Raw genomic sequence first — 13,587 nt, forward strand, 5'->3', positions numbered from 1 at the left:
GGATGTGAACCCAATACCTTCCAGCCCTAAATCTAATGGCTAACCATTAATTAGACCACTGAAGCCCTAAATCTAATGGCTAACCATTAATTAGACCACTGAAGCACTAAATCTAATGGCTAACCATTAATTAGACCACTGAAGCCCTAAATCTAATGGCTAACCATTAATTTGACCACCGAAGACAGTTTGTTTGATAATACTTATTTTCGTGCTTATATATATATATCCAATTAAGGTTCATGCACGTTGTCCTGGGCACACACCTCAGCTATTTGGATTGTCTGTCCAGGACAATGAGTTAGTGGTTAGTTGTTAGTTGTTAACTTTGTGAGAGAGAAGTCAATGTTGTGGCCTTAGTTCCACTTCCTCACAGAGTTGTTAAACTCACTCGGGGTAGAAGCCGGTACCACGATACGACCCCAGTACCTACCAGTCTTAAATTCAAAGGCTAAACAACTAAACCACCGAAGGAAGGAAGGAAATGTTTTATTTAATGACACACTCAACACATTTTATTTACGTTTATATGGCATCAGACATAATATGGTTAAGGACCACACAGATATCGAGAGACGAAACCCGCTGTCACCCCTTCATGGACTACTGTTTTTGATTAGCAACAAGGGATCTTTTATATGCACCAGTGTTTCTGTCAGAAAGAAATTTTTGGGAATGGCACTATGGGATTGAATGCAACCACAGTCAACATGGGGTATGGGGGACCTCCCCCAGAAGGAAAATGGTTTGACTTTAGTGTTAGGGTTAAGAAAATCATACAGTATTAATAAGAGTAGTTAATTTTGTCAAAAAGTTAAATATGCAAAAAATGTGGGTATGGCGCCATACCCATTTTACTCTCTGGAAGAAACCCTGGCACCATCCCACAACCAACACCAGTTGTGGAACACTGGCTGGAAGAGAAATAGCCCAATGGGTCCACAGACGGGGATTGATTCTAGACCAACCATGCATCAAGCGTCCTGCCCAACTAAATAACTGTGACATGTAATCTAGTTATAGTAAACAGCTGTTTTTATTGGTTTGCCCAAACCATTGTTGTCCACTTACATAATAACACTAGTTACTTCCCTTTATTGGAGTCACTAATAAGGAAGCTTACAGATTCCCGCGAAATGTTTCATTAAACGTATCAACCAATCAATATCCTTACTGATATAAAACAACTAAATTCGTCTGTTACAAAATACAGGTAAATTTGTTACAAAATACTTGTACATTATACACAGTACAAATTAACAGTCTTTGCGCTCCCCTCCACATTTATCTGGAATGTTTAAGAATAGTGGAAAATTGATCAATTTGCAATAAAACAATTTACGTAATACATTTTAATTGAAACTTCACGCGAATGCTAGAACCATTTCAAAAGAGAGATATTCACATTGCTTTGATTTTGTTCATGGTGAAGACTGAACTGAATTGAATGGATGTTTAACGACACCCCAGCACAAATAATACATCGGCTATTGGGTGTCATACAATGGTAAACATAAAAAATAAAAGGTTAGGTTAAAAACAGTGTATAGAGCTGTGTGGTGGTACATGAAATTTGAAATGTTAAGTCAAAGACAGTGTAAAGAGCTGTACAAAATAATACATATCACATTTGTTATAAAGGTAAAATTCATGTTACAAATCAAATATTACACAAAAGTAAATATAAATTTGGAATAAAATCCAGTTTCTTTTAAAAACTTTAGTACAAGTTCAAGGTGGAATCTAAAGGATTCCACCACATCCCTTGCTTCGAATATATCGTTTCTAGTCTGGATATGGTGAAGACTGAATTAAGTTTAAAACAAGTCATGCAACTGAACAAAAAAGGACTTTCTATATACATCGTAATACAGAAAGTATATTGATAAGTTTTTTTTGCAACGCCTGCAATTAAGAACAAAAATTTATCCACGGCAAAAAAATGCCATTGATGAAAACTGAATATAGTCCAAGGCCAAAAAGTGCGGTGGAGAATTAAAAATCTCCCTGGTCAATTACAGAGGTTGTTTCTGAAATAGTAAAAATGACACAAAACACAATTGTATGCATTTTATGCACGTTAGGGAACATTTTGATTAGCAACATTTTAAGTCAGCTGAAAATTGAATTTAGCAAGTACTGTTCAATGTTTTAAAATTGTGTAGCAATCTCTGAAACTTGCATAGTGACATGATACTGAACAAAATATTCCCTACACATTACAATTTGAAAGAATAATCATTTGTCCATTGCCAAATTAGCCAATTGCTAAAATATTTGTTTTATATAAAATGGCTACATTTAGTTTTTGGTTAATAAAATGTTGTTTAAATTAGCCATTTTGTAACTTTTTTCATAAAAAGTAGCTAAAACAAAATTATTCCCAGTGTGAGATCAGATTTGGTGAGATATGAATATTGGTAGATACACTGTAATTGTAAAATGTACCAAATGACATAAAACTGTTTTAGTAAGCTACATGTATCTTTTGATCGTCAGTAAATATGCATTCTCAACATCAGCTTGTCCTGTCTACAAGTGTGTGAACGTTTGAACTCATCCCGCCTGAAAAGTACCTGTCACTCCCTCACGTTTCTGTTAAAAGAGTAAATCTATATTTAAGTGGTCTCTTGTTAGGCAGCAGAACATCCGCTTGACTAATAACAAAAATGTCAAATATACTGATGAAAAGAAATAAAGAGAACACTCAAACTTTTAGGCACATATTTAATGGATTATTAACGTAGTTATATCTGTATAAAATACAAAGATGTAATAAGCACCTGTCGTGGTTGGAGAGACAAGGACTGGGATGTGTAGGTGGACAGCAAAAGAAGTTGAAAGATGAAAGATAGGAGAAGGTGCCAGATCGGGAAAAAAATGAGATGGAATTCAAAGAAGAAAAAGGAAAAGGGCAGTGGGATAAAAAAAAGAAGAAAAAAGAAGAAAAAAGAAAGAAAAAAGAAGAAAAAAGAAAAAGAAAAAAGAAAGAAAAAAGAAGATGCAATGTACAAATGAATTAGTGATGGGAATGGGTTGGAATTTTATCATGGATCTTCAGTAATGATTGGTTTACACCAACCGATCAACTTTCGATTACACATTTGGTTAGAATTATATGAACATAAGAAGGATTTAAATTATAAAGACCATGGCCCGGTAACACAAAGCACTCGTAACACTTATGTCAGACGTACGCCACACATAATGTGTGGGTGTGGTGTACATCTAGACGTAAGTGTTACGAGTGCTTTGTGTTATCGGGCCCATGCACCTACTGTCATGTTCATCATACGTGACAGACCTTACAAATCACTAACCTTACATTTAATATCTGTTTTCTTTATTTACATACCAAAAAACCCAAACACCAACCCCAACATATTTACATCAATTCCATCATCTAACACAATTGATTATGGATTTTTATAATCGTTCATCACATAGGTAGAGCTAACCAATCAATTGTTTTTATTATGATCAACCATTGGATCATAACTACAATGAATGTCACTAATATGGGGTTGAATATCAGTAACATATGGTTAGCTTCCCGATACTATGAATGAAGGTTTACGCTGTCGATATTAGCTGTTACTACTTGTGTGTTCCCGTAGTTCTTTCTATCAGTATAATAATATATTCATGAATAAAATATCAGTTTGTCAGTATACTGTAATTTTAAGTTGATTTGTCTGGTGAGACATGTTGTTAGAAACATTTACTAGTGTTACACACAAAACCATTTATTTTGCACAGGCAAATAGACATTTAACAACAACACTAGAACAAACTGATGAATTTTGTTTGCTTTGTTTAATGACACCACTAGAGCACACTGATTTATTAATCATTCATTACTGGATGTCAAAAATTTGATAATTCTGACAAATAGTCTTAGAGTTGGAGGAAACCTACATTTTCCATCAGCAACAAGCTATCTTTTATTTGCACTTTCCCACAGACAGGACAGCACATACCCTGGCCTTTGATATACCAGTCATGGTGTGCTGATTAGGATAGGAAAAACCAAATCAGGGAATGGCTCCACCAATGGAGTTTGATCATACAATCAAATTCAAAGCACCTCAGAAAAGTGTTCTAATGACTCAGCTAAATCCCACACCTACACGAACCACCCCGGTGGATCCATTCAGCTGATTGGGGTTTTCTCTCATTCCAACCAGTGCACCACAACTGGTCAAAGGCTGTGGTATGTGCTTTCCTGTTCATGGGAAAGTGCATATAAAAGCTCCCTTGCTGCATTAGAATTTTTTTTAGCGGGTTTTCTCTGATGACTACGTGTCACAATTACCAAATGTTTGACATCCAATAGCCTATGATTAATTAATCAATGTGCTCTAGTGGTGTCGTTAAACAAAACACAAACTTTAAACTTTAACCTTTTAAACTTCTCTAGACCACTGTTTAACCTACCTTTGAAGTAACTGACAGAAATTTCTGCATTCTGCTTGAGTTTATTACTTATCCAGTCATTTGAAGTAATATTATATATATCCACATGAACACAGATGAAACATGCACAAGATGATACTTATATACACAGCCCAACCAGTTTCTAAACCAATGACAACTGTATAAATGACAAATAATACAGGTAATATCCTAAGTCTCAACTATTAATGGTTAATATCAACCGTTATCTGTATCGGAGAAGAAATACCAGGTTAATTATATTTTCCTCAATCTCAGATGAAAGATGTATTAAGTGGTCAAATCCCCACTAAATACCAGTATTGCATTAACTCAAGATAAGTGTATTCTACACTTCATTACGACGTTAGAAAATAATTACAACTCACGCTCTGGTTATTAGGAAATTGCCGGATGGATGAAAGGGAATTGATTCAACTTTAATATGTGTGCAATAACACTGATTTGTGGGAGCGTAAATATTTCTTCTTTTAGTAATGTACACTTGTAGATAACAACCAATGGTCTGGAGGTAACTAAATCATTATATAAAGTTGCTGATATACGTAATGGGAGACGAGAGAATATCGAATCTGCCGTGGGGACTACGTGACATCTCGTGAGTACTGTCAGTTACATTAAACCACAATTTTATGATAATGCGTGTCATCCTTTGAAATACTAACCATAGGAAAATGACATAAAAGGTTCTGTAAATGAACTAAAACAGTGGGGCAGTAATGGAAATGAAACATGCAGAACCTTGTGGCTCTGTAGCTCAGTGTGATGGGACATAGCCCAGTGGACAAGTGCCCGCTCGGTGCGCGGTCGGTCTGGGATCGATCCCCATCGGTGGGCCCATTGGGCTATTTCTCGTTCCAGCCAGTGCACCACGACTGGTATATCAAAGGCCGTGGTATGTACTATCCTGTGGGATTGTGTATATAAAAGATCCCGTGGTGCTAATCGAAAAGAGTAGTCCATGAAGTGGCGACAGTGGGTTTCCCCTCTCAATATCTCTGTGGTCCTTAACCATATGTCTGACGCTATATAACCGTAAATAAAATGTGTTGAGCATGTCATTAAATAAAACATTTCTTTCGTTTTCTGTAGTTCGGTCACCCAGGTAACTCAAACAATGACATAGCATTAAAAAAAATGAAAGGAATGTCTGTTTTTCTGACACCTCGGCAGATTCATTTTAAAGAGTGGCTGTTGCATGTCAGTCATAAATAAATAAATGTAACACTTGGTGGTCTAGTGAAAAGACAAGTAACCTTCAATTACCACACAAGCTATACGAAGATAAAAACGTTTTGCAATTTGGTGCTTCGATCTGCATTGTACTTGACAGTTACACATTTTATCTTGTATTGACAATATCCGGTTACTTAAGACTGATAAATGTTGCATCAAATTTAGTGTCTGATTTCACTTTGAAAGTTATCTTTTATTTATGCAAATTTACCACACAAAAAATTGTTTTAGTATACTCTATTAAAATTAGTGCCAAGATTCTTTATGCATCTCCCTGACAGTTAAAGTTTGTTGTGTTTAACACCACCACCATCAGCTGTTGGATTTCACTCCCTAACAGGACAACACAAACCATAGCCTTTGGTATGTCAGTTGTAGAAGACTATTTGAAATGAGAAATAAACAAATTGTTCCATTTTTCATTAAAGATTCAAGAAAAAAAAACCTAGTGGCCTTTAAGCATCACAATCTAAGTACTGAAATATGCACAACATCACATATGTAAAAAAAAACAAAGAGAAAAAAAGTTATTTATAAACACTTACCTAATTGTTTCCTTGTGTGCTCTGCACTGAAAGCGACACAATGATCTCTGAAAAAATAAAAGAAAACATGTGTAAAAGAAAGGAAAGGAATGTTTCACAAACCATCAGCATGTTTTAAAATTGTGGACACCTGTGTTTTGGTGACTATACCATGATTATTAGGGGGCAGGATGTAGCCCAGTGGTAGAGCGCTCGCTCGTTGCGCGGTCGGTGGGCCCATTGGGCTATTTCTCGTTCCCGCCAGTGCACCTCGACTGGTATATTAAAGGCCATGGTATGTACTACCCTGTCTGTGGGATGGTGCATATAAAAGATCCCTTGTTGCTAATCAAAAAGAGCAGCCCATGAAGTGGTGACAACAGGTTTCCTCTCTCAATATCTGTGTTGTCCTTAACCATATGTCTGATGCCATATAACCGTAGATAAAATGTGTTGAGTGCATCGTAAAAAAACAACAACCCTATTTCTTTCTTTCTTTATAACATGATTACAGGTATTTCAACTCTTGATCTAGAGGGGGTGGGATGTAGCTCAGTGATCGATCTCCGTCGGTGGGCCCATTGGGCTATTTCTCGTTCCAACCAGTGCTCCACAACTGGTGTAACAAGGGCCATGGCATGTACTATCCTGTCTGTAGGATGGTGCATATAAAAAGCGCCCTTGCTGCTAATTGGAAAGAATAGCCCATGAAGTGGCAATAGCGGATTTTCTCTCTCAATAGCTGTGTGGTCCGTAACCATATGTCTGATGTCATATAACTGTAAATAAAATGTGTTGAGTGCGTCGTTAAATAAAACAATTCCTTTCATTTGATGAGAGAAAAAAAAACCTACTGCTATCACACAGCAGCAAAGGAGGTTAAATATGTTCTTGTCCATAAACAGAATAGCACATACCACAGCATTTCCTGTGGCATTAGGTGGGAGAGGATAAAACTCAACAGGTTCCTATGACCAATATCACCCCAGGCTATCAATATCACTTAACTACTGAGCTACATCCTGCTTTTAAAATAAAATCCAGAGTCAAACAAAATGCGGTTAAGACAAAACAAAACATCCTAATATATATAAAACAGAAACCATAATAATCCATCTTTACTGTATTGTTTTATCCACATGACATGTTTATGTGCAGCAGTGATTATTATAAGCCCAAGGATTCAACTGGGAAGAGCATTAAACTTAGAAAATTCAGAGCCACAGGTACCGTTCTGTCAAGATTTAGACACATAAAACCTGGCATTTAATCCCACTTTGAACCCAAGGACCGAGTTTGACGACCTGTCAGTACAAGCACAGCCAAGCCTGCTCTACCGGCCACTTGTAATATATTAAAGGACAATTGCAGGTGACTCTTAAAGGTACAACCCTTATTTTTAAGGATCTCAAAAAGGTAGTACATTACAGAGAAAAATAATTATTTAACAACAGCTCAGCACATTTCAAACTATTTGGTGTGTAACATACATGTTGTATGACTAGTAATTTTATAACTTTGGGGGGTGGAGGGAGAGAGAGAGAGAGAGAGAGAGAGAGAGAGAGAGAGAGAGAGAGAGAGAGAGAGAGAGAGAGAGAGAGAGAGAGAGAGAGAGGAAGAGAGAGAGGGAAAGGGAGAGAGGGTGAGGGAGAGATAGGATGAGGGGAGATGGAGGGAGGGGAGGGGGAGGGAGGGCGAGAGAGAGAGAGAGAGAGGGCGAGAGAGAGAGAGAGAGAGAGAGAGAGAGAGAGAGAGAGAGAGAGAGAGAGAGAGAGAGAGAGAGAGAGAGAGAGAGAAAAAAAAAAATCCATTACCACTGGTCACACAAACTACATTTTCTTTTTTTCGAATATCAGCAAGTAATCTTTTATATACATTTTACCAGACTGGGCAGCAGATACAATGACCTTTGATACATCAAACATGAGACATTGGTTTGGTGCATGGAAAAAACCCTGATTCCACGGAGGGCATTTGCACTCTTACCACTTGTTTACCATGATTTGTGTCAATGCTCCAATAAAAAAAATTTGTCAGCTGGAAGGCATCAGGGTCCGGGAACTCTGTCCATGTCATGTCAATATCAACTTATCACGGATATCACAATATCACGTGTGCCCACCCCGATTTCCAGCTTCTGATTTCATCATCCCTGTCCTGTATCTGGGACAGGTTAAAGTGGCAAGAATAGGTCTGCTCAAGTTTCATGGGGGAAAATTACTTAACATCAGCAAAACAGAAACTGAAACACAGAAACAGTCCGGGCGTAGGAAGGTGCCAAAAAGTGTGTGTGTGTGTGTGTGTGTGTGTAGGGGTCACACACACATAGATACTTTAAATACATGTATAAATATATAAAAACCATCGCTGCTGCTACAAAGCACCCCCTCACTTCCTACGCCAGTGACAGTAATCGACTTGTGAAACACTAGCTAGGGAGAAAGATAAAGAGGGAAATATCAAAAGAATATGGTTGTACAAATGTGTATACATACATATAGCAATGAACTACATGTATATCCTAGCTTTTTACAATGAACTGTAATAATGCTCCAATAATTTAGTGTTTAGTAAATTGGCAGGAAACCGTCTTCTTTAACTAGATGAAGAATGACACATCACTGTAACACAGTGACCTAATTATGTAGGGGAGTAGAGAAAATATAAACGGGGTGGGGGTGGGGTTGGAAAAACAACAACAGTGCCAAAAGTACATGTTCAGATAAATGTATATCTACATTATTTTGACAGTTTGTGAGTGTCAGTTTAAAATGAATACATTTTTGTGACTTTATTTACATACATTATGCATTCTCCGATGATAAATATAAATAGCCATGTACCATCAGCATCAAAGTGGCCTCTTAACAGCTGGTTGCTTACATAGTACTTAGTATTAACTTCTAAGGAATCACACCACTATTGCAGCTTTTCTTTTGTTTAATGACACCACTAGAGCACATCAATTTATTAATCATTGGATGTCAAACATTTTGTAATTTTGACATATAGTCTTAGAGAGGAAAACTGCTAAATTTTTCCATTAGCAGCTAGGGATCTTTTATAAGCACCATCTCACAGACAGGATAGCACATACCACAGCCTTTGATATATACCAGTTGCGGTACACTGGCTGAAATGAGAAATAGCCCAATGGGCCAACTGACAGAGATCGATCCCAAACCGACCGTGCATCAAGCGAGCACTTTAACACTGGGCTAAGTCCCCTCTCCCCATTGCAGCCAATGTGCAGCATATATATGTACACAATGAAGTCGGTTCCATTGAAAAGAGAGACCCCCCCCCCCCCTTTTTTTTTTACCAGTAATCTTAGCATATAGTCTTAGAGAGGAAACCTGCAACATTGTTCGAATAGTAGCTAGGGATCTCTTATATGCACCATCCAAAAGACAAAATAGCACATACCACAGCCTTTGAAATGCCAGTCATTGGGCACTGACAACAGATGACCTTTAAACATTGTTTCAATTAAATTTGAACTGTAATATACCATTAAAGTTTGTTTTGTTTAATGACACCACAAGAAAACATTGATTTACTAATCATCGCCTACTGGATGTCAAACATTTGGTAATTTGACAGTCTTAGAGAGGAAACCAGCTACATTTTTTAATTAGTAGCAAATGACCTTTTATATGCACCATCCAAGACATGATAGCACATACAACAGATGTTGCTATGCAATGATCACAGATGACCGTAAAACATTGTTTCAATAAAATATTAACTGTAATGTATGTAAAACATCATGCAAAATGATTTTTTATTTAAAAAAAAAAATTTAAACTACAGAAATTCTCATTTAGTTAAGATTTGTTTCATGTCGAATCATAAAACTACTTGTCATTTCATTTGCTCTAAACCGGCCTCGGTGGCGTCGTGGCAGGCCATCGGTCTACAGGCTGGTAGGTACTGGGTTCGGATCCCAGTCGAGGCATGGGATTTTTAATCCAGATACTGACTCCAAACCCTGAGTGAGTGCTCCGCAAGGCTCAATGGGTAGGTGTAAACCACTTGCACCGACCAGTGATCCATAACTGGTTCAACAAAGGCCATGGTTTGTGCTATCCTGCCTGTGGGAAGCGCAAATAAAAGATCCCTTGCTGCTAATCGGAAGAGTAGCCCATGTAGTGGCGACAGCGGGTTTCCTCTCAAAATCTGTGTGGTCCTTAACCATATGTCTGACGCCATATAACCGTAAATAAAATGTGTTGAGTGCGTCGTTAAATAAAACATTTCTTTCTTTCTTTTTTGCTCTAAACAGTTGTTGTGGTGCACTGGCTGGTGCACTGGCCAGACCGACTGTGTATCAGGCGAGTGATTTAACATTGGGCTACATCCTGCCCCTAAATTGTTGTGCAAGTCACAAAGTTTAACAATGTGCCACAATGTCAATAGATAAAAGGATAGTTTTTTGTGGATTTTTAAAACCAGTACCATATTTTTAAAGAAAAAAATGAGCATTGAAAATATTTCCTGTCCTTAATTAATTTTGTCGAGTATAAAACAACAGATACTAAATTCATGCAAGGTTGACTGCACTTACGTGGACACGCGATGAAATGGCAGTTTTCAACATACATGTCACCTGAATTTATACACTTAACCAATACATACTGTCAAAACCACTGAAGCATATACTTCTGATGACGCAACTACCAATATTAGATTGATACATCTGAACCGTATCCATCTGACAATGGTAGTAATTAGTATAAATTAACCTATATTTTGTTACTTTAACAACAGATTTTAATGGCACTTATAAATATATTTTATCAGATCACTTAGTGGAAATTAAAAAAAAAAAAAAATCGTATACTTGTACGCATACTGCCATTTAGAAAATATTTGACTTGGCTGACAACACAGAATCTAATATCAATTATATATCATTCAAGTAGTTTAATACCTAATTTATTTTAATCTTTCAGTTATTTTTTGCTGGTTAAATTAACAATTGGACCAACCCAAAGTTTATAAGTTGTTTTTTGGGGGTCTTGTTGACATTTATATAATATTTTTTACTACCAGAAAATCAATACAGGATCTTGGTATCTATACTTATTATATTAAGTACATATTAGCAGACTAAATGAAATATATATTTTTTAACTCAACAATGCTCTTTTACTTTGCTACACTATACAAACATTACATACAAATCCAGTAATCTGTAATCAATATAACCGAACTGAATAGCTACGTAACTATAATGAACATCACAAGCTATATAAGCCTGTCCAAGCTAAATCCATGTACTATAAATATATGTACAAAATCTGTCTGTTTATCTGGTAAAACATAAAAACAGGCTGCATGTCAACAAATGCTTTAAGAAAACTTGCCAGCTCACCAAACGGTTCTCACCTCAAAAGCTGAACGCACTAGTAGTTACTAGAGACTAGGGTTGACCCAGTTGTGTGAAGCTGGGCACGTTTTTCCAGGCTTTATATACCACTGGCGGAGAAGCAAGGGCAGACACAGAGCCAATCGACAGACTACAATCTCGTCAGCTGATCAGACAGCTTGAGCGCACCAAATACTTTTTTTAAACTCAAGAAAAAGTTTTTGCTCACCATGAAATGTGCGAGTGGAAAATTAAAATTTTTCCATCTGTATTGATTTCGTTGAAAACAAAACAAAGCCACTTTGTGTTTATTTATGGTTGAGGAGATGGAGGTACAGATGGTGATGGTGATGGTGATGGTGATGGAGAGAGAGAGAGAGAGAGAGAGAGAGAGAGAGAGAGAGAGAGAGAGAGAGAGAGAGAGAGAGAGAGAGAGAGAGAGAGAGAGAGAGAGAGGATAAGGGAGGGAAGGAGGGAGGGAGGGAGCAAGGATGCAAGGAAGGAAAAAAAATGCAAAAATTCTCCTTCTGTGCAAGGACAGCTAGGGACATTAGTGAAGTCAAAATTTTAAAAATCAATTCTGAACTACATGCTTTTATAAAACAAATTTCTCAGAAAAGTGTATTTTGCTACTCTGTTACATTTTATACAGTGCCAAACAGATTACAAAGTAATGCTGTTTACATTTTAATGTAATCTCTGATACCAAATACATGTATTAACTGCCTGCTTGCCTGAGGAAGGAATTAGGCATGTTTTATTTAATGATGCACTCAATACATTTTAATCATGGTTATATGGCATACGGTTATGGATCAAATAGATAATGAGAGAAGAAACCCGCTACTGCCACACAACGGACTACTCTTTCCAATTAGCAGCAAGGGATCTTTTATATGCAGCATTCCACCGACAGGACAATATGTAGCATGGCCTTTGTTACACCAGTTGGGGATCCAACAATGATTGATACTAGAGTGGCCATGCATCGGACAAGTGCTTTAACACTGAGTTATGCTCTGCCCTTTCTTGCACGAGTTAAATAAATAAATTAAAAAAATTAATGACACCACTAGAGCAATTGATTAATTAATCATCGGCTATTAGATGTCAAATATTTGGTAATTCTGATTGTTTGCGTGAGATGCGATTGATCACAGGATCAATTACCTTCAATAAACTCAACATTTTCCACAAGGAACATTTTGTTTCCAAAATCTTGATTAGTGTTATTTCTAGTCAATTGAAAATTGATTAGCAACTACTGTTTAAATGTTTTAAAAGTGTGTACCAATCTCTGAAACTTGTGTAGCTAATCACGACTCGATACTGAACAAAATGTTCCCAGTTTCCCTGTCCAAACCAGTGCACCAGTACTAGCACTTCAAAGGCTGAAAACATTACTATGGAAGAACTTCCAACCTTGCTCGCCACCTTTAAACAGTTAGGTATTAAACCTAAGTCTGACACTCCAGAAGATTTTAAAGCTTGGGCTTTAGAATATGCGAAGTCTTTAAGTGATTCCTCTCCAGCTGGGCAGACGCCGCCGATTGCTAATACTTATCAGCAAGAATCTCAGTCTTTTCAGGTGATAGTGGAATTAAGCATGAAAGTTCCTTTGATACTTGGGTGTACGAGGTTGAGTGTTTGCAGAGAGATAAGAAACACTCCACAGATGTTGTGGCTAGGGTTGTACGCTCTTCTCTGAAAGGTGATGCAGCTCGAGTTGCGATGAGGTTGGGTCCAGAGGCGAGTGTGAATCAGCTTATTCATAAGTTGAAGAGTATTTATGGTTCAGTGGATGAGGGCGAAGCGTTGCTTGCAGAATTTTATAGTGCTCATCAAAGGGATGATGAGGATGTTTCATCTTGGGGTTGCCGAGTTGAGCAGTTGTACTACAAAGCTTTCAAGTCTAGTGGGCATCTTGCAAACTCCAACCATACGTTACGAACTCGTTTCTGGGGGTGGACTTAGACAATGGATGAAGGATTGTAGTGGACA

At 37.3% G+C, this 13,587-nt stretch overlaps 1 protein-coding gene across 3 annotated transcripts in view; it reads right to left on the reverse strand.

The window, feature by feature from the left end:
* The window catches only part of LOC121369046 (5-aminolevulinate synthase, erythroid-specific, mitochondrial-like), a 79,015-nt gene that overhangs the window by 35,368 nt on the left and 30,060 nt on the right, over window positions 1-13,587 (reverse strand). The window contains exons 1-2 of one of the 3 annotated variants that reach the window (XM_041493862.1): window positions 11,593-11,661; window positions 6,237-6,283 (exon numbers count right to left, since the gene is read on the reverse strand). The gene's annotated coding sequence lies outside the window, so the exon portion shown is untranslated. Of the gene's footprint in view, window positions 1-6,236; window positions 6,284-11,592; window positions 11,662-13,587 lie in introns of those variants that run through there. The other 2 variants (XM_041493861.1, XM_041493863.1) reach the window with 2 other exon arrangements.

This window comes from Gigantopelta aegis, chromosome 3 (assembly GCF_016097555.1).
Source record: "Gigantopelta aegis isolate Gae_Host chromosome 3, Gae_host_genome, whole genome shotgun sequence".
Lineage (NCBI taxonomy): Eukaryota > Metazoa > Mollusca > Gastropoda > Neomphalida > Peltospiridae > Gigantopelta > Gigantopelta aegis.